Source organism: Dioscorea cayenensis, chromosome 7, assembly GCF_009730915.1.
Source record: "Dioscorea cayenensis subsp. rotundata cultivar TDr96_F1 chromosome 7, TDr96_F1_v2_PseudoChromosome.rev07_lg8_w22 25.fasta, whole genome shotgun sequence".
Classification (NCBI taxonomy): domain Eukaryota; kingdom Viridiplantae; phylum Streptophyta; class Magnoliopsida; order Dioscoreales; family Dioscoreaceae; genus Dioscorea; species Dioscorea cayenensis.
This window is the reverse complement of record NC_052477.1, coordinates 14954245-14976475: the sequence shown is the minus strand read 5'-3', so window position 1 is coordinate 14976475 and position 22231 is coordinate 14954245. Positions and strand designations below refer to the sequence as shown.

The 22231-nt window shown below is 32.2% G+C and overlaps 2 long non-coding RNA genes and 1 pseudogene across 5 annotated transcripts; 2 read left to right on the top strand and 1 right to left on the bottom strand.

Moving 5' to 3' along the window:
• The first annotated feature begins 269 nt into the window (after positions 1 to 269).
• On the top strand, positions 270 to 11186 carry LOC120264661. Of its 4 annotated transcripts, XR_005537513.1 has the most exons (6): positions 270 to 872; positions 965 to 1112; positions 1274 to 1326; positions 3375 to 3477; positions 7601 to 7977; positions 11067 to 11186. It is a non-coding gene; the product is annotated as an uncharacterized LOC120264661 (long non-coding RNA). The 4 variants fall into 4 exon arrangements; XR_005537512.1 differs by lacking the exon at positions 965 to 1112; XR_005537514.1 differs by having other exon boundaries at positions 1094 to 1326.
• A 444-nt stretch (positions 11187 to 11630) lies between these two features.
• LOC120264662 lies at positions 11631 to 13884 on the top strand. Its single transcript, XR_005537515.1, has 3 exons — positions 11631 to 13007; positions 13106 to 13210; positions 13323 to 13884. It is a non-coding gene; the product is annotated as an uncharacterized LOC120264662 (long non-coding RNA).
• Positions 13885 to 17478: 3594 nt separating this feature from the next.
• Positions 17479 to 20540, bottom strand: LOC120265094 (annotated as a pseudogene).
• Between the last annotated feature and the right edge of the window lie 1691 nt (positions 20541 to 22231).

Below are 22231 nucleotides of genomic sequence, written 5' to 3'. Positions count from 1 at the left end.
ATGAGAAATAATGATAATGTATACTGATTTATACAAAATTTTATTTCCTATAATTATTAAAAATATATAACATGAATTGCAATATTTAGTGTTAATTTAAATCTCCTATATTTATTATAATTATATATTAGATATTTAATGAAAAATTAAATAATAAAAAACTCATTAAAAAATTAATTTTTAAAAAGTAACCCTAATCTTTTCCTTAAATAGCTATGGCTGCCACTGAGCTTCTTCTCCCTTCTTTTTCTCCTCTTTCTCCAATTTCCCCTCTTTCTCCCACCCGCCGTCACCACCGGATCACCCTCGATCTTTCCCTCTTGTCCTCATCCTCCGACCCAGACTGAAAATCGCCCCATTACTGTGGTCCCACTCCCCGATCATACCAAGAAAGATTCACCAATACTTGAGGAATCACGAACCACCACAAGCTCTCCCTCGCTGTAGCGGCGCTCATGTCATCGAATTTCTCTAATATCTAGACCGGTTCGGCAAAACCAACATTCACTCTTCTTCTTGCCCTTACTTCTCTAACCCCAACCCTCCAGTCCCTTATTCTTGCCCTCTCCGCCAAGCCTGGGGGTTCTCTCGACACTCTCATCGGCCGTCTCTGTGCCGCCTTCGAGGAATTCGGTGGCCATCTTGAATCCAACCCTTCGCCGCCAGCACTGTCTGCATCTATCTCCGTGAGGTCTGTGAAACCCAAGCTCACGCTCATGGCATCCCTTACGAGAAGAAGAAGAAGCTCGCGCTCGTTTAACTCCATATGAAAGATTAAAAAGATTAATCATTGAAAGAAAAAAAATAGCTTTATTTTGCAGTGCTTTCAGCTGTGAGTGGGATCAAAGAAAAGACAACTTCACTAAGCACTGGTATGCATGTTTCTTTTTAATTTTTTTATATGTTTGTAAACTATTGCCTTTTTATTGTGTAAATCATTTGTTCATCAATTTTTTTCAAGTAGGTGCTATTGATAGAATTGATGTGGCAATCTTAATTGTGCTCTTCTTAGCTCAACGATTCGGCATAGACAAAGTTGGCTACTCATTTGCGTTGATAATATCACTCTGGTTCACTTTTATTGGTCTTATAGGAGCATACAACTTGATCAAGTATGATATCCATGTTCTTCGTGCATTCACCCCCAAATATATCGTGCAACAAGGGTGGATTTATCTAGGAGGAATTATTCTTTGCATTACAAGTAGTTACTTATATATAAAACTATTAGTTACTTTCCTAGTACTCACAAAGGTGAAAAATTCTTCAACAGGGACTGAGGCTATGTTTGCTGATCTTGGCCACTTCAATAACAGAGCCATTCAGGTATTTCTTGGAATTTAATTATATAGAATTATATAATTAAAATTCATATGATCATGACTCCATGGAGATTTTTAATTTCTCAAAAATGTGGAACTTGCACCGCAAAAATTTCAGTCTCTTCTCTCTTTCTACCTCTCCATATTTGTACTGTTCATGTCTAGTCCCCATTTTTCTTCAAACTCTTAGCTGCACACGTGGGCTCACTCTTCTCTTCTCTTCTCTTCTGCCATTGCTAACGTCATCCCCGCATCACACAATAATATTCACTCCTATTAATATATATATATATATATATATTGTTCCAAACTTAATTACTATTGAATTATAAGCACAAATATATATAATGTGGTGTTGTTTGGAGTTGTTTCTTGTTGAAAAAAATATGAGAGAGGTTAATTAATCTTGAGAAATGCTAAGTAGTATGAGAAGGTGGATTGCAAGAAGGGGTGATAACTGATAAGATAGATAATTGTGAGTTATAAATAGAGAGGCAAATGTTATAACAAATCATGATTTATTTAGGAAACACCATGCAATATGTTGTACGGATGTATGTTTGAAAGCATGGTGTCACATGTAGCTCACCTAGATTATTTCCATTACTGTTCAATGGGTCATCAAGTTATGTATAACACTGTTCATTGGGAGTAAGGAAACTTTATGAATTCATTTTTAATTAATCCTCAAACACACACCAAAAAAAACTTCTCTGTTTCATGTTTTCATATATCAAAATTAATACAAACTATGTTTTCATGATTTACACTACTTTGATAACGCTAATTGAGTGAAACACTAATAAGTTAAATTTTGACAAAAGTTACACAAAATTTACTATAAATGTTACCCTCATAAAAATCACATTTATTTATAAAGTTTTATAAACCATTTTTATCCACTTACATATTTTTATGATTGCAAATAAATTTACAAATTTTATAAAAGTATTGATTGATTCTTGTATTTATTTATTTATTTTGCTTGAGATGAATTTAAATAATAGGGTAAATTAATTTAGTGGATTAAGTCTCACTCATATACTTTAAATAAATAAATAAATAAAACAATGAAAAATATGATGATTATATGAAAATTAGAACACTATTTCCAGTATAACCTCTTCTATAAGAAACACTGGCACTAAAAAAAAGGAACGGATTGAATAACATTCACTAATATATAACTGAGAACATTATTATATTACTTCTACAAGAGGATTATAATTTGGAAAACATCACGAAAATAGATTTTAATAATTTTTTTAATTGATTGTTTGTAAAAAGATATATAACCAAAAGAGAAAAAAATCATAAGGGTATATTATGCAAAACAAAACTTAAATATCAAATGAGCCAACAAAGATAATTTTTATGTGATAAATTATTATTATTATTATTATTATTATTATTATTATTTTGACAAAAGAAATAAGTGCAGTCAATGGGACAAACAGATATAGAAATGCATCATTCACAGTGGCTTAATGATTCCCTAAAGATTTACCATGTGCAGCATACACACGAGACAATGAAAGCCTACTATATATGCCCAAGATGATATATTAGAGACCATAACCACATAATGGTAAATCCCTCCTATCATGCAACTCTTAAAAGTAAAGAATACAACTCCTCGATCCCATAGGGGACCCATACCAAAACTCTAATAAACAGTAAATGACCAGTGTTATACATTACTTGATGACCCAATGAACAGTGTTACTGAAATGGCTTACCATTGCACTACTTTTCTTGATAATTATTCATTGGGAGTGGTGTTGATGCTAGGTTTTTATGGGTAATTCTAATATTTATGTTTATTGGGTTATGAATTATTTGACTATTCTTTGTTATTGGCAAGCTAGATATTTATGTTCTTAGGAAGATTTTTTTTTTAATGAAAAATTGTTGCATCATCATTACTTCCTTTCCTCAAGTTATTATTTCTGAATTGCCCTTTTGTTTTTCATTGACTGTTGATGTTGTGTTTGTTTACTTGGTTGTAGACTTCTTAAGAACAACACTGATGTAAATTTTGAAATTTCACAGGTTGGTGCAATAACTTACATTGCAGACTTTTGATTTTGCATTAGACTTCTGAGCAACAGAGGAACTACTCGAAAAAGGAAACCGCAGGACGTAGAAGCCTTAAGTATGTTTTTTTTTCCTTCCCTAATCCAATGCTTTATTCTATAGTGCATTACCTATTATTTTCTATAGTCTACTTTATTCTATATTATGGATGTAAAATATTTTCTAGAGTGAATTATGTCTCTATCGTATTATTTTTCTTTTTACCCTTTGTCTATTGCCTCTTGAAAGTGCATGAGTTAAATTTAGATTTGGTAGGTGACTTTCCATCTAGTTGCTAGTATTTAATGCAACTAATTTAGAGCTCTACTCTATTAGATTAAACAATGTGTGCATTCATGTGAGACAATATTATCTTAAGGGATGTAGAGACATGACATGGTTCATGTTTGTATCTTTATAATAAAGCTATTGCTAAAAAGAATTCAGAAAGAAGTTAGATGTACGCTAGGCTCAAGGAAGGCCTTTTGAACCCTGACTTTTTAACGGGTATTGATGAATTCATCGAATTCACAAAGATGCATCCATAATGTATGGATGGGATCAAAATTAAGTGTCCATGTAATCATAACAAGTGTCATAATCATGCATTTCTCAATGAAAATATAGTTAGATATCATTTAATGAAGTATGAATTTGTGCCTTACTACTATCAATGGATTCTTCATGGGGAAATGCTAGATTCAGATATAAGGGCTTCTTCTGGTAGGCAAGATGTGATGGATGACCCAGTTCTAAGTGTTGAGCAGACACCGTATAATTTAACGGAACAAATGGTGATGGATGGCGGAGGTCTTCATTTCTCACGTACTCTTATAGAGGAGCCTCCAAATGCAACGGCTCAAAAATTATTCGATATGCTAAACTCCGCTAATCAAGAAGTGTGGCGAGGTTGTGAAAACCATTCACAATTATTGGTTGTAGCAAGAATGCTAAACATTAAAGCAGAACATCATTTATCCGAGAGGTGTTATGATGAACTTTGTCGGTTAATGGAGGAAATGTTACCAACTGATAATGTAATGTCGGATAATTTCTACAACACAAAGAAACTAATCCAAGGCTTGGGATTGCCAGTTGAGAAAATTCATTGTTGTCTTAATGGATGCATGATATATTGGGGAGAAGACAATGAATTAACAAGTTGCAAAGTTTGTGGATCTCCTAGGTATAAGCTACGAAAAGGTTGTTCATCCAAACGTCAAACAAATATCCCACACAAGAAGATGTATTACTTTCCTTTAACACCAAGGCTATAGAGATTATTTGCATCAAATGTAACTCGGAAAGAAATGAGGTGGCATGCAGAGCACAAGTCTGAAGAAGGAGTCATGCGTCACTTTTCTAATTCACCTTCTTGGAAGCATTTTAACAACACCCATCCAACCTTTGCATTAGAGAGTCAAAATGTAAGATTGGGATTATGCACTAATGGATTCCAACCTTGTGGACAAATAGGGCAACAGTGCTCCTCTTGGCCGGTGATAGTTACACCTTACAACTTGCCTCCTTCATTGTGTATGAAGGAGGAATATATGTTCCTAACCATAATAGTTCCTGGACCCAAAAGTCCAAAAGACATGTTGGATGTGTATTTACAACCCTTTATTGAAGAAATGAAGCATTTGTGGGAAATTGGGGTTGAAACGTATGATACGTTACTAAAGAATAATTTTCAAATGCGTGCCGCACTTATGTGGACCATAAGTGATTTCCCAACGTATTCAATGTTATCTGGATGGAGTACAGCAGGTAGAACTGCATGTCTGTACTGTAAAGAAGATTTAGATACATTTACCCTAACAAAAGGTGGGAAACAATCTTGGTTTAATAATCACCGAAAATTTGTACATCCTAACCATCCATTTAGAAGAAATTAAACAGCTTTTCGTAAAAATAGAATCATAAGAAAACAAGCTCCATGCTATCCTTTTTGGTGATGAGATCTTACAAGAAATAGAAAATCTGAATTTCAAAGTGAGTCATGGACTTTGGTGCTTATGAAACTAACCGCCGAAATTGCCAAAAATAGTGGTTGGAAAATACGGAGCATTTTTTGGGATTTACCCTATTGGCAGAAAAATCTTTATTTGACATAACCTTGATGTTATGTACATTGAGAAAAATGTGTTTGACAATATATTCAACACTGTGATGAATGTAGAAGGGATATCTAAGGATAACAATAAATCAAGGGAAGACTTGAAGGAATTTTACTGTCGACCTGAACTAGAAAGGAGTGAAGCTACAGGGAAATATCCAAAGGCATGTTATACTCTCGATAAACCATAAAAAATAGTGCTATGTGAATGGCTTCGAAATCTCAAGTTCCTAGATGGATATGTGTCAAACATGGGTCGGTGTGTTGACATGCGGAAGCTAAAGCTTTACGAGATGAAAAGTTATGATTGCCATGTCTTCATGTAGAGATTACTCCCGATAGCATTCAGGGAATTACTTCCGTTAAGTGTTTGGCGGGCACTAATAGAAATGAGTAATTTCTTCAAAGCCCTCACTTCAACCACTATCCGAGAGGAAGATATGTTAAGGCTTAATGATGAAATCCCTGTAATCATTTGTAAATTGGAGCCTATATTTCCCCCAAGTTTCTTTGATTCAATGGAGCATCTTCCGATGCATTTAGCATGTGAAGCATGGATTGGGGGTCCGGTACAATATCGATGGATGTATCCATTCTAGAGGTAAAACACTTTATTATGTCTTCTACATATTCTTAACATTAGTAAAATTATTCATCTCATGAAATATATAACATTATAGGTATCTAAGAAAGCTAGAGAAGAATGTGAGAAATAAAGCCAAAGTTGAAGGCTCAATATGTAATGCCTACTTAGTCGAGGAAGCTTCAGCATTTTGTGCACATTATTTTGAACCACATGTGAAGACAAGGCATCGCAAGGTGCCATGTAATTATGAAAGTGGGGAAGATCCAACGGAGCAAGATGGGATCTTATCAATTTTCACATGCCCTGGTAGGCCATTAGGAAAAGCAAAAACTAAATACCTAACTGAAGAAGAATATTCAGCAACGCAGATGTACATCTTGCTGAATTATCCAGAAGTACAACCATTCATAAAGTAAGACTACTTAATTTTGATTAAAGGCATTTCTTTGTTTGCTTTCAGCCTTTTTTTGGTAATTTGTTCATTTGTTTCAATGTGAAGCATTTTTGTCGATGAATTGCAGTCAAGGAATCTAGACATCAATGATGGATGTGTTGATGAGATATTGGAATGTGAATTTGTGATATGGTTCTTCACGTTTTCTCATAATCCTTCGAATGACATTTCCAACCAATTTTTGCAAGACTTATCAAAAAGACCGCTAAGAAGTTATAAATCTTATAGTGGGGGCATAGTGAATGGCTTCAAATTTCATACAAAGAATTATAGTTCAGATAGAGCGACAATGAATAGTGGTGTATGCATAAAAGGCACAAATTATACGATGGATGAAAATGGCTTCTATGGCCAATTAGTTGAAGTGTTATGTTTGGAGTACCCAAGATTACCAATCAAGCAAACAATCTTGTTTAGATGTGATTGGTTTGATCAGACACCAAATTTGGGGACCAAATGTCATCAAGAATATAATCTAGTTGATGTGAATCAGAAGCGGTTCTTCAATAAGTATGAACCATTTGTTCTTGCTATCCAGGCTACTAAAGTTAATTACACAACGTATCCTAGCTTAAAGCGTGACAAAGTTGACTAGTTGGCAGTGTTTAAAGTGAAAGCTAGATATACAGTAGAGCTTCCCAAACAATCACATACTACTACATTGACATCCGTTGAAGCACCTTTTCAACAAGATGAAAATGAATTCCCCTCGATGCAGAAATATTACAATGATGCAGAATCATCTCTACGTGACCCAACAGATGAATTTATTGAAATAAACGATGAAGAAGTTGAGAGTGAAGATGACCCTCTTCTTGAATCGGATAGCAATGATGAAGATGATGACCTTGAAGAAGTTTAGAGTGGTAGCGTATAAATTTAAGGTATTATATATGTCGATGAATATATGTGAAAGAAATAGTCGTGGTAGCATATGTTCAATACGATTTGTATTTAAATCATACATGCATATATGTATATATATTTATATGTCTTTATATATTTATATTGATATATTGCCTAATGTGATGATGCTTATGCAGGCAAGAATGAGAGGGATGGGTCGTAGAAGCGGCTCCAAACATAGAGGCTCATTTGATCATGTAACACATAAGGGTTCTCTTGCAGATCAAGAGAATCAGCGCATTCATGGTGAGCATGATAGTGAGACTTTTACATCACCACCTGCTCCACAGCGAGTTATTTCTGCACCCGTTGTATTACACTGTCCATTGGTATCATCGGCTGGCAATGCATTTGTTGGATCATCATCATTATCTATTTCTACTCCTTGTCATAGGGGAGGCACTACTCCTGATAATAGATCTATTGATCCTACTATAGAGAACCCATGAAACATGGATAGATTGGCTCATGGTATTATCTTGGGGAAGCCTCGTATGCATCTTGTTAACGGAGTGTAAGTATTACATTGTTATTTCTTGTTTCTTTTTTTTATATAGATAGAACATTATGATAAATACCATTTTTTATCATAATGGCCTACACAACATTTGTGTTTACTCTAATTTTGTGTTTTTTGTGGTCTTTGATTGTTTTGTTGTTTGAATAATTGATGACTTGTGTTCGAGCTTTTTAATTAATAAGGCATGTTCAAATTAATGGGAAGAAGAATCTAGAACTTGAAATTGGTGTTTAATTTTTTTAAATTTTATTTTTCTATATCTTGTGAAACCATATTATGTATCCTTTTGGATTTGTTAGAGAAACTTTGAGACTTGCTGCTCCACCAAAGTATGCTGTAACTATGTTAAAAAGGTCCATTAATCTTGATTGGTAATTGGTTAGTTTATTTCTTGATAAACTTGATCCCTGAATTTTTATTAGAATAATTCAGAAATGTAGCTCACTGTTTCATATATGGCCCTGCTTGACTTTTAAGGAAGGTTGTTTACTAACTGTTTATAGGAAGTCACTCTTTTGCAAATATTTTCTGTTTTAAAATCATAAAATATCAAACTTCAAGAATGTGAATCATGTTCTGAAGCCTTTTTAAAGTAAGTTTCTATATGAGAAGTTTCATGTGACCTCTTGATTGATTCTGTGCACTTAAAAGTTTCTTTCTTGTTTGAGGTGATCAAGATTGTCATGCTGGTAGTAATGCAAATATAATAATTATCTCAAGATAATTTTTCTCGATATCATTAACAGTAAATGTGTCTTATCAATCTCTAAATATTATCTAGCCTCCACTAGTTCCATCGGTGAAGTTAATGTAAAAATTAAAACATAGTAGGAAGGTATATTTTGTGTATTTCGACAATTAATAGGATTGGTTTGCATAGAGGTGATAGGTTGAATATGTTCTTTTTATGTCTTTTGTGACACCTTCTACATGTGTAGGGAAAAGTTTTAAAATGAAATAGTCATGGCCTTCTTCCTTTCATTCAATTTTTTTCGATCTTCTACATCTAGTTTTTTACCTTCTACGATCTAGGTTCTTCACACTCTTGATGATTTTATGTAAAGCTAATTGAAACTTAGTAACTAGTAGTTACTGTCATGAAAATCTCATATTCTATTATATTATTGAGGCATGCACTGTTGAGTGTTGTAGGTTCAGGTGGTGATTTGCAAGAAGAGTATGTGGTTTCAGAGTGTAAAGTAGACACTATGCTTAGTAATTTTGTTAAAATGTTGGAGCAGAAAACAAAGGTAGAGGGGGGTGATCTTCTGGTTAGAGTAAGGGAGTTGGGTGAGCAAATATCTTTATGTTAGAACAGGGGAGATGAAATGATAATTGATGGTATTTGTAAGATATGAGCTTGAGAGTGGATTGATGCCCATTGTTGCATATGAGATATTGCTTGAAACATCTCCGTTTTTACTATAATGCATACTAATAAAAGAAGCTCCTATTCTTTTACTGATCCTACCATGAAGTGCATGTAACCAGTTTCAACTAAAAAGTTTCTTTCCATAATTCATATTATGTTTGATATCCTCTGATTGTATATCTATTCACATAGTTTTTGAGACTTTAATATTATGTATATAACATTCTATTGTACTAATTATGATTTATGTTCAATGCAAAGCAGCATGCATTAACTGTGGTTAATAAGGGGGAATATAGTTTCATTCATTTGTGAGTTGGATCAGGAATGTTATGGTTCTTATAATAGTTATTTTATTTATTTATTTATTTATTTTTAGCCGTAATGTTTTTACATATTTTTACATTACATTTTTGGATTGAAAGCATTATTATATTAGCCATAGGATTATTGTCTTGAGTCATGCTCCTTATAATATGTGCTATTCCCAATAAATTATCAACTTATTAGAAAATTATTTTTACATTTTAAACTAAATGAGTGAAGAATGCAAATTCATTAATAACATTGACCGTGCAAAGTTATGTTCTGTAAACTTTGTTCACTACATTAAGTACACATCTAACTCACCTGAATGTTCTTATTTGATCAACATAATTGGTTTGAAAGTCATAAATTATCCATTTAATTATCATTTCCCATCTAATCATAATATATACATGAGATTAATCATTTTCTTTCCATAAATATAATTTCTTTAATTGATTTAATCTAGTGATATATATCTTGTACTTAAAACCCATCTAAGATAGAGTAATCATTTACTTTACAACCAAATCACTCATTAACACAAAACATAATTTAGTGGATATCTAGCTGTTAATTTAGTGGATATCTAGCTGTTATTATGTAGAGCTTCATTTAACACACTAAAAGAAAAAGGAGAAATTAACATCACCACATGAAAAACACTAGACTGTCAAAAGTCTAAGCGTGTAATTAATGTCATGGCCTTGATGAACAAGTCTTGGTTGATTTCATGTCTATGTTTTTACTACCCCATTATAACCATGAAAGTTGGTGAATTAATGCTTGGCCATCTTTAATCAAATAAATAAATTAAATAAATAATGCTTCACCATTTCATAGACTTGTTCCATGGGATACGTCTTGCAATAAAATATTATACATATCTTTATCTAGCCTAGTATATCATGAATGCCGTATCTAATACTCCTAGTAGTGGATGTGGGAAGTTTGACTTATTTTATCTCTAATAGTAATAATGGATATCCCATTAGATTATGAACTCCAATGGACCACCTGGTTGATAAGTGGTAGTGTTGACTAAATTCAACTTAATTTTTCTTTTAAGTTGATAAGTGGTAGTGATTTGTCTCTTAGAAAAACTCCCTAAGAGAACTTTCAAATATTAAACACAAACATTTATAGAAGACATGACTATTATTCGGCCATTAATTTGTTGCTGAAATAGTTTAGGCACTTGCTAAAATCAGTGGTTGAGATATCCAACAGTTTACTTATTTTTTCATCATATAATGTTCTCATCTGGACAACCTTATGCTTGTAGTCATGCCCTACTGTCACATGTTTGTGCCCTACTTCCATTTTCCAATTCAATGCCCTACTTTTCAATTCCATGTAGTATCTGATTTGGTTGATGGTGCAAGCATAAATTTGTTGGCAACAGGTTACATCCTTCTGATATTTGTGCGCGAAGAATCACATCTATCTTTAAGGAAAGAGTTGATGAGAATGGCTATTGTTGGAAGAATTTTTCTAAGGAAACGAAGAAGTTCTACTGGAATGAATTTCATGTATTAATTAATTATTATTTTAACATGGAGTTCTACTGGAATGAATCATTGTTTGTTCTACTGATGATTATAGCTAATAATATGTAATTGTTGAGATGCATAGAGCAAAAATGGTGAATTTCTCTATTGTTTTGGTTTAAGAAAAATTACATTTTTTTCACTCCATCTAATTACTTTGTGGGGAATAATATGTATTAGGAATGCATGAGTGAAGTAGGTCAAGTCAAGTGATAAGTGAAACTACAAAATAACAAGTTATGCCTGGATTTCTCATAGCATCATCTTTCATACCTATGCCAACATTTTTTAAGTTGGCAAATCTACCTTGGAAGTTGATATAAATACTTGGGAGTTCTTTATGCTACTTTCTTTTATCAAGACTTTTGCTAAATCTAGTGGCAATTATTTACTTCCTATTGGTAGGGTAGTGCACCTGATAACTTATTAGTCTTTAATTGGGAATTGTTGTTAAGTGTTTTACTAGATTTTCCTATTTATTTAAAGAGATAATTCAGTTTCCATACAATATCCAACATAATCATGTTGATCAAAAACTGACTCATATTTGACAAAGGAAGGTGCAGCAAATACCAATACATGCACACTAAAAGGTGAATAATAGATTCATCAGAGACTTAAATCTCCTTTGAAACTACTGTTTTTACATTTTTGTGTTTATATCCCTCACACATTCCGAAAGAAAAGTAATTCATATGGGAAGATAATTAACATCGAGGTTATGCATAATGCATGTAATGGATAATAACGTTGAAATCCACAACATTCTCTCTATTAAAAGGTTGGAAATCACATAAGGAATAAAATTCACTGATAGCGGGTGAAGACAAGATGAATAAACAATGTGCTAATGGTAGACATGGCAGAAATAAGTGTGCACAACTAGTTACTTGCATTATAGAATCTGTTAGCTAACACAAGACAAGTCAGAAAATAAGAAAAAAGGAAAATGAAGTTGAAATTAGAACTAATTAGAGGAAAAAGATCACACATGGTAAAAACAAACATGGCAACTTGAAGAATGATTTTGATCAGCTCAATGATAGCAGGACATGGCCATGCAGTGTGGATTCTATTATTCATCTTTCTAGTCCACTCTTGTTTATTCAAAATTGTGTCATGCAAAATGAAATTCCTTTACTAAATTTATCATTCAATAATTTTAACTAAGTGCCGACTAGAAATTTTGTGAATGATAAATCGTAGCAACTATTATAGACAAAACAATTGTGCAACTGAACTTAATGTACGAGAATTCTTATCAAATTATACATGCCTTATTGCAAAAGCTGAAATAATAAAAAGTGCAGAGATGATGATAGATGATATGTTATAATTGTTTGTTGGTATAACAATAGACATGATAGCATTTATATTCTTTTACCAGCTGGCTGCATTTATTTAATTGTTAATGTAGATTGAATTAAATTCCATAATTAATCTCTATTTTGATGTTAAGATAGCAATACATATTATTTGATTTTGAAAATCTAAATTACAGAAACATTTTGTTTGGGATGAGTCAATCTCATCATTTATTAAGATGGTCTGGTCACGTAAGGCTGTAGAACGTTATCGAGCTTTGATCCGTACTTTGAGAAAAAGGCAAGGAAAAGACCATGTATGTGAGTGATTCTACATGGCAAATATGGGGGGAGTCATGGAATACACCAGAATTTAAAGCTCGGAGCGACCAATTTGCTGCAAATAGGCGCAATGAGATGAGAGGACATGGATGTGTTGTATCTCGGCACATAGGAGGCTCAATTTCTCACACCTTCCACGCAGAGCGATTGGTAAGTTATTCTATTTGAATGAATATGTTTCTATATAACAAAGAGTCTGTATACTGCTAAGTACAACCTAATTCTATAAATCTGATATATTATTCTAGAGATTCAAGCTTGGTTGTGACCCTCTTCCTTATGAGCTTTTTAAAGTAACACATACGAAGAAGGGTACTTCAGAGCTCATTGATGCATGAGCTCAGGCCATTAAGGTAACTACAGATTTCATTTGTTTTTTTCAACCTTAAATTTTATTTGCACTACTTGTATTTCTATTCATTACTTTGATATCAATATTTAACATGTAAAATCCATTGATGCAAGATCATTATTTGGAGCTTATGGAGCAAGCATCCCAAACACAAGAAGGGCGCGGTGAGCCTCTTGTTGTGGATGAAGCAACTATCTATTATAAAGCTGTGGGGGAGATAAAAAAACATAAGGTATACAGAGTTGGATCACAGGGATCTATTTTTTATCCCTAGTCATCTCAGAGCTTGTCTACCGGTACATCATCGAAGCCAGCAAATACTGAGATCAAAGAGTTGAAGTAGACAGTTATGCAATTGTAAAATAACAACAAAGAGCTTCAACAGAGTTTGCTCAAGATGGAGGAAAGGGACCAATATCGAGAGGAGCTGTTGCGCTAGATGAAAGACATGATGGAGCATTTCGAGACGAGGATGCTTCAGCGCACACAATTTAGCAATCTAGACTCATAGCCATTAACTGATGATGATCATCATCATTTAGATGACATTTAGTACCATATTGTACTACGGTTTTACTTATAGTGTGTTGTACTGAACAAATGTGTGTTTTATAGTATTTTGTGCTGAAATAATTACATGTAATATATTTTGGTGTTATTATATATATATATGTAACAGGCATTTTCAGGGATAGCAGATAATTAATTTTTATTTTATTATTTTATTATTTTTTACAAATTTAGAAACAGATTACGATCCGATTATTCTGTTTCAAAATATTTATTTTTTTTTATTTTTAAATTTAGAAACGGATTAATACAATTTTGAATTTCTTTTATTTTTAAAATTTTAAATTTAGAAACAGATTACAAACGGTTAGTTTGTTTCAAAACATATTTTTTATTTTTTATTTTTTAAAATTTGAAATGTATTAGAAACCAATTTATTTATGTTTCTAATAAAAAAATAGATTTAAAACAAAGCTTTATCTTTTTAATCCTGATATGATTTTGTTTCTAATTTCTGAAACGGATTAGAAAAAGATTTGAATTTGAAACGGATGAGAAAATGGAAAGTATTCCGTTTTAGATCTGCAACGGAACTAATTTCGTTTCAGATCTGCAACGGAACAAATTCCATTGCATATCAGTTTCAAATTTTAGAAACGGACACATTTTGGGTTGCTAATCAAATTAGCAACCAGTTTTTTATGAACGGCAAACTTCCGTTTCTAACCCGTTTCTAAATTAAATTAGCAACGGATTAGAAACCGAAAAAGCTATTTCTAAACAGAAATTAGCTAGCTAATGCGCAGAACCTAAGAAGAACACGCTGCAATGATAACATAAACAACCACAATATTACAAAAAAATATATACATTTATTGGATCAACAATAATGATAGTAATAAACACTTTCATACAAAGTTCTTAACATAGCAGCAAAATAGTAATAACCACTTTCATCTAAAGTTCTAAACATAGCACCAAAATTCTCAGTAGTAGTAGTGTGAGTGTTGACTTTGCAAGCACTGTGATCATAAACTTCCAGGGTGAAAGTCATGTTACCTTCGAGGCGGAATATAAGAAGGCATCATTCACTAAGGCCATGGACATTGATAAATTCTTCTCAACCATTGGTGAAAAACAAACTTCCTTCAATTTCCTAGATTTTTTTTATGCCGAAATTTACCAACAGAGAATATAATGGTCTCTTTATAATTGTCGTCAACAATATGCCTAAAAAATGCTGGTGGAATGGACTAAAAAAATCAAAATTATTAAAAACTCTTTCAAAACAATAGATAAAGTTTCTTTCTCTATTGTCATATAAACCATGAAGATTACCCACTTCTTTACCTCTATTAGTGAGAAATTAAAGTAACACAAAACTATTTCTTTGTTTGTCTTTAATTATTTTATTTATTAATTTATCTTTAGAGGAGTGGTGTTTTCTAATAGTTAGGTTTTTCACTAAATAATAACAATTAATCTTAAAAAAAAAGCGTTATGGACAGAGGTTCGCAGTCAGAAAAGAGAGAGAGAGAGAGAGAGAGAGAGAATTGGTGAAAGGGTGAAAGGAAATGCAAAGAAGAGGAGTAGAATGCCGCAAGGCCCAAGGGTTTTAAATTTTAGGGCGGGGTCCACATGTAATTAATTTTAAAAAGTACTGACTGCTCTAATAACATGTATGCATTGCATGCGGGCAGCATCACCATCAACAACTAGAGATGGCAATTTATACCCTACCCGACGGGTATACCCATACTCGTACCCGGTCAAAGAGGATATTACCCTCTTTGACCGGGTACGGGTACAGGTAAGGGTATTACCCGTTAGTTTTTGAGCGGGTACGGGTCGGGTAAGGGTATGCCCCTACCCTACCCTTACCCTTACCCTTACCCGTTGAAGAGGGTACGGGTAAAACCCGTATCCGCACCCTTACCCTCTCATATATATAATTTTTTATTAAACTAAACATCTACTCACAATTTACTCAATATCTATTTTCATGGTGATTAATTTGAAAATAATACTTCAAATTTTCTCTTAATATATTATTTTAAATTTTATTTAATTTCTATATTTATATTTGATAATATTATCAAAATTGAATTTTAGATATATATTAAGAATCATAATTAAATTAAAAATAAACAAATATAAAAAATAATGTTATAATAATTTATTCTATAAATTATAACAATATCCTGAAAAACTAAGATACTAATAAAAAATCAATTGGATATAACTTATGAGAATTACTTATAATTTTTTTTTATATTCAAAATCTTACTAGATATTTATAAAATTTGAAACTATATAAAATATAAATAGTAGATATATGAAAAAATTTTAAACAAAAACCAAGATAGTTAAACATGAACAAAACAAAAGGTAGAGTTACTATTGAGTCCTAAATAGACGTCATTTTTATGTGATTATATAATTTAAGATAAACAAATATATATCAACTTGTAATTTTGAATTTATGGACATGTGTTTAAAGATTATAATATAATGTATAATTAATTTATTTTTATTATTATTTAAACTTAATACGAAAATTTGAACGAGTAAGCGGGTACCCTGCGTGTAAGGGTAAGGGTATGATTTTTTTTACCCTGAAGGGTACGAGTACGGGTACAGGTATGGGGTAATGGTTACGGGTACGGGTAACGGTTTTGGCATACCCTACCCATACCCTACCTGTTGCCATCCCTATCAACAACGGGGTTTCAAATTCGGTGGGCCTCCACTAAGCCAATGTAAACCCATGGCAATATTTATATTGTAACAAATTTCACCCAAAGTAAAATTGAAACCCTTGAGATAAAGCTTATCTAGATTGCCTTTGAAATTATTGTGGTGCTACCATTACATATACTAAATCCATATACCAGGGACATTATAATCTTTAAAAAACATTTCTAATATGGCATCAAATAGGCAAAACCTTGGCAAAATTTTGGCCAAGTTAAACTTTCAGCTGGTATGAGAGCAACACTGAATTTGATTGTAGCAAAAATTAGATTAGATGGTATAATATACTTCTAGTTACTTGTTTGTTTAAACAGGAAATGATATTTGGGCAGATATTCTATCCAATTTACCAAATATGTTGGAAATCTATAAATAGAAAGGATCATAGGTACTAGGTGCAAGTAAACATTGCAGGAGACTATGTCAGCATGAAATTTTCCTTTAGCCATTATAAATGAATAGGCAAAAAACAGGAATTTGCAGCATGAAGTCATCCAAATGGTGAATCGATAATTGCATCATACAGTTTGTAATATGATGTTATGATTGTTTGAGATGCTAAAATTTTTTTTTATAATAAGCAAATGAAATCAAAAACATTGACTTAGATGTAATCTGGTTCTCTAAACTCTAAAGGATTTGAAATGAAGATGGATAAATTAATCTCAAGCTTCTTATAAGGTACCAAACTTAGATTGATGAAAGAAGATATGAAAACACTCCATTAATAGGGATTACCTCATTAATCCCCAACTTGGGACAAAAATAGAGAGAGAAGATGTCATATCCAGATCCTGGAGATGTGGTGCTTCTTATGATAAGCCCACTTCTGGCACAGTTTTCTATGTCATCAAAATTTGATTTTAGGTTAACAACATCAAGTGCTGATGCAACTTCCACCTGGAGTAGAAACCATTCAGTTGTCCACATGAAGTAAATCTCAAACTAACAAATCTCAAAATAATATAAGAGGGCAATAAACAATCTTTGGCAAGATATGTACAATTAGGAATATTGTCTCACTAAAATCAAAGATTAACGGAAAGGTGAGGGAGAACAGTGAGGTCAACAGATGAGCTGATCCTCTGTACATTGATCACATATGCACCATTCAAAGTTTCAGGAATAGATGGGACCTCACCAGAATTGCATTCAATAACCTTCAAATTGGGAAAGTTCAACTTAATGGAACAATTTTCTTTTTCTCCATCACATTTGACAAAGTTTTCATCATTGCCACTAAATGTGTTTAACCGATTAATTTCAGAGAATTTTTTAGCAGTCAAAATCCCAGATTTTGTGGCAAACTTGATGACATCACAATTTACCAAGCCAAATGATCAAAGAAAATGTGCTGCTGGTAAAGTTGCATGACCACAAAAACTAACCTGTGAAAGAATCAATGATTTTTAACTTAATTCATTAATACATTTAAATGAGTTAAACATGACATCATTCCACAATCACTGTGACTCTAACTTGCTTGAAAGTTAAATAAACAAGTATTTAAGTCCAATAACAGAAAGCATACTGATTGATCATGCACAATTCGCTAAATTTATGAAAATAACAAATAAAACAATATAGAGGTTCATATGCATAACAATATACAAGTAGCATACAGTTAATAAATACAACTAAAGCCATCAGGTCCATTTCTGCATACTTGCATCCATCAGTTCCTCAAGGAGTAAATTACATTTAAATTGTTGGCGGGAGAGACAACTTTATGAGGAAAACAGAAAAATATAGTTCAAATAAACATCTCATATGAAACAATAGCTAACAAATAGAGCAGATTTGGTCACAAAAGCATGCTTCATCAAACTATACAAAAATAACAATGTAAAACAAAGAGAAATACATACAGATCTAGGTTGGTTCCTTCAATAAGAATAAACTGAGGCATCAGTAATACAAATCCTATAGAGAGAACTTTTTAAGGACCAAACAACCAAATTCTTCTTATCAAATCATTTCCATGTGGTAGCATTTACATTTCGCATATTTATGCTTCTTTCTTTCTTTTGGTCTTTCTTTTAATTTGTTTACTTTATGTCTTTCTCAAGGGCTAGCAACTGAACAAAGCATGAGTTTGACTTAACTTAAGCTTGGGCTCAGGTCAAATATTCACCAAATGTGGCAAACTCAAGCTAATGCTCTAAAAATCAGTTTTGAGCCAGAATCAAACTTGGATAGGTTAAATCAACTCAAATTGATGAGTAGTATATTATAAAATAAAATGTTCCATACAGATATAATTATTATTCTACCACAAAACATAGTTTGTTAAGATGGTAAGAGCTTATCCTCTCCCTTATGCTCCCTTGACTCAGAAATTTTCTATTGCATTCACCTTGGATCAAGCCAAATCTGAGCAGAACAAGTTTAGTTCAAATCAAAATGAGCATATCTTGAGCAGCTCATGCTTAACTCAAATTTGAGGCTAGTGCAAGATACTATTTTCTAGTATTTTCAACCATATGGAGTTTAATTATTTTGCAAAGTTCTCGTTCAGCTTATTTCAATTGAAACAACTCTTCATAAATAGATAAGCCATCATTTTTAGACTTGTCTTCATAAGATTACTACACATCCATTTAAACACTTCTCTAATGCTTTACTCATTTTACAAACATATGTTATTTTTAAATCTCAAGAATCTTACTTAGGTATGTTAATATGTGTATGGAGTGAGCATGCACATGACTTGGATAGTGTAAGAGCCATGTCAGCCTGATAGGAACTTGTTTATGTTGACCATCTATTGATCAACAAGTTCTACTTCAGAGTGTGTCTAATAAAAAAGAAAGCCTGAAAAGGGGCTAAGTTTGTTTTTTTAAGGTTCACAAACACCTTGTTAAAGACACATGAATGGGCTTGCTAACAAGTTTAGGAGGCATCATATCATAGACTTGTCAAAAGGCTTGTTAAGGAACTCTAACATGATTGTCCATGAACATACTCAAATATGGAGCTCTAATGATGTAATGCAAGACCTTATAAAATGGTTTACATATGGGACTCATCAACATACTTGTACATCAATTTATGAATAGATATAACATAAAGATAAGCTCATGAATACGCTTATTACAATTTATGTCAAAAACATTTTGGCGTTATAGGTTATAATAATTTTTTTATATAAATTAAATATGATAATATTTATGATCAAACCAGTATATACTCTATAGTCATAAGTCACAAAATTACCGCACATAATATATCTAATGTGCTAAAAATGTTAAATAGGACTAACATGAGGAAATAATTATCTAGGATTTTTTTTTTATGAACGAATGATTTTAGTGTCCAATCTTACTGCACAGCAACATCTAATCCAATTATCAATAAATTCTATTATCATCATATTGAGTGGTGATCTACAATTGGGTGTAAGGGTCATATCAGTGTTACTATAGTAAGTAATAGTCCCACATTGTTTTGCTTAAGATTTTGTGTTGAATTTAGCGAGATAATATGTGCGGTTTGCATCTAACAGACAGCGAGCTGGTTTTTTACTCAGTCTAGAATCCATCTAACACTACAATGCAAACACCATCTTATCATCTTGCAAAAACAATTTGCTATGCTCATTCAAATTGGCCCAAAAAAAAAAAAAAATAGACTTACACAATTTCTTAAAAACATGAAACTAGATAAAGCAAATCAATCAACCAAACCTCTGTGACCGGGGTGAAGCACCAAAGATTTGACCGAGGGTTGTCACTAAGGACAAGACCACAAGACGAGTCAAGAAAGCAGTCTCAGAGATGTTGAACTCCTTCGCAACAGACTGCATCCACTCATCATCCACTTGGTCTCCATCCTCCAAGAAACACACCGCTACATGATTACCTTTTAAATTTTGTGTCTGTGAAAGCATCTATCTGAAACCAAAGATCCAAAATTGTACACTAAGTTCAGAGGGGCAAATGATCGAGCGGTTGATAAGCAGAAAAAATAAAAATAAAAAAGGGATTCTCAGGTACTCACCACAGCATACCTCACTGAGTCACTGCTCCTTAGGCAATTGCAGCTCAAGAGGAAAGTAGACACCAAACAGAGGATAAAGGATGAGGATGGCATTATTATATGTAGAGCTACTTAGTAGCTGAATTTTATTAAACTGAGGGCTATTTGGTTCATGTTAATGACATATTATCACATAACGAGATTTTCCATAGTAATATGGGTGAGAATGTTATATGGTTGAGAATATTATGGTAATTTGATATAACCATGTTTGGTTGGGAACTCATATTATTGGGAATAGTTTATTACCAAGTTATGAGATTACTACATGCTTGGTAATCCAAGATAGACACCAAATTTGAAGGCAATAGGATTACCAACTTTCTTGGTAATGTTGTCAAGTTGGCAATGTGATATTACCATTCAGATTACCACCGGTGCAATTCCAAATGTGGTAATATTTTCAAATTACAACGTAACACGTGGTAATCTTTTTACATTGCCGCGAACCAACCGGCCCTTAAAGGCAATCAAACAAGATACAAAAGGCAAGGGAAAGCGCCTAAACAAACAGAAGCAGAAGAACCAAAAGAACAAACAAAACTAAACTAGCAATACTGGGATTAAACAAAATAAAAACCGCTATGCTTAACAACTTCCATTAGCCAATTGGGGAAGTCTTGACCCCGGTGAAAAAGTGAGATGTCATGACAAGATTGGCCACGAGCAGCCAATTTATCAGCCACAAGATTCCACTCTTAAGGAATAAGCTCAAAGCAAAACACTACAAGAAAGTTACTGTTTAAAAACAAAATATTACAAACGGAATTTATTTCGTTTCTACTTGGAATAGATTAGCAACGGACAAACAATCGTTTTAAATATAATCTAAATAACAACGGCTTACAAACGGCCAATTTAAAATATCATTTATTTAAATATTAGAAAATATCCGTTTCTAATCCTTTTCTAATAGAAAGGGACTAGAAACGGATCTAAAAATTAATATTTTATTTAAATATAATTAAATATTAGAAAATATATGTTCCTAATCCCTTTCTAGTAGAAAGGGGCTAGAAACAGATCTAAAAATTAATTTTTTATTTAAATATTATTAAATAGTAGAAAAGATTTGTTTTTAATCCCTTTCTATTAGAAACGGATTAGGAACGGTTCTAAAAATTAATATTTTATTTCAATATTATTAAATATTAGAAGAGATCAATTTCTAATAGAAAAGGACTAGAAACAGATTTGAAAATTAATATTTTATTTAAATATTATTAAAATTAGAAAATATCTGTTTCTAATCCATTTCTAATTAAAAGGGACTAGAAACAGATCTAAATATTAATATTTTATTTAAATATTTTTGCACATCCGTTTCTAATCCGTTTCTAATAGAAAGGGATTAGGAACGGATTTAAAAATTAATATTTTATTTAAATATTAAAAAATAACTGATTTTCTAATCCGTTTCTAATAGAAAAAGACTAGAAAATGACTTAAAAATTAATATTTTATTTAAATATTATTAAATATTAAAAAATATCCGTTTCTAATCCGTTTCAAATAGAAAGGGATTAGAAATGGACTAAAAAATTAATATTTTTTTAAATATTATTAAATATTAAAAAATATTATATGAAAGATTTATTTTTTTATAATCAATAAATAAAATAAATATATGAATATTAATATATTATGATGACCATTAGATAATTGCCAATTTAAATGAATATATTGTTATTATTTATTTCCAGTTAATTTCATGGTTTGA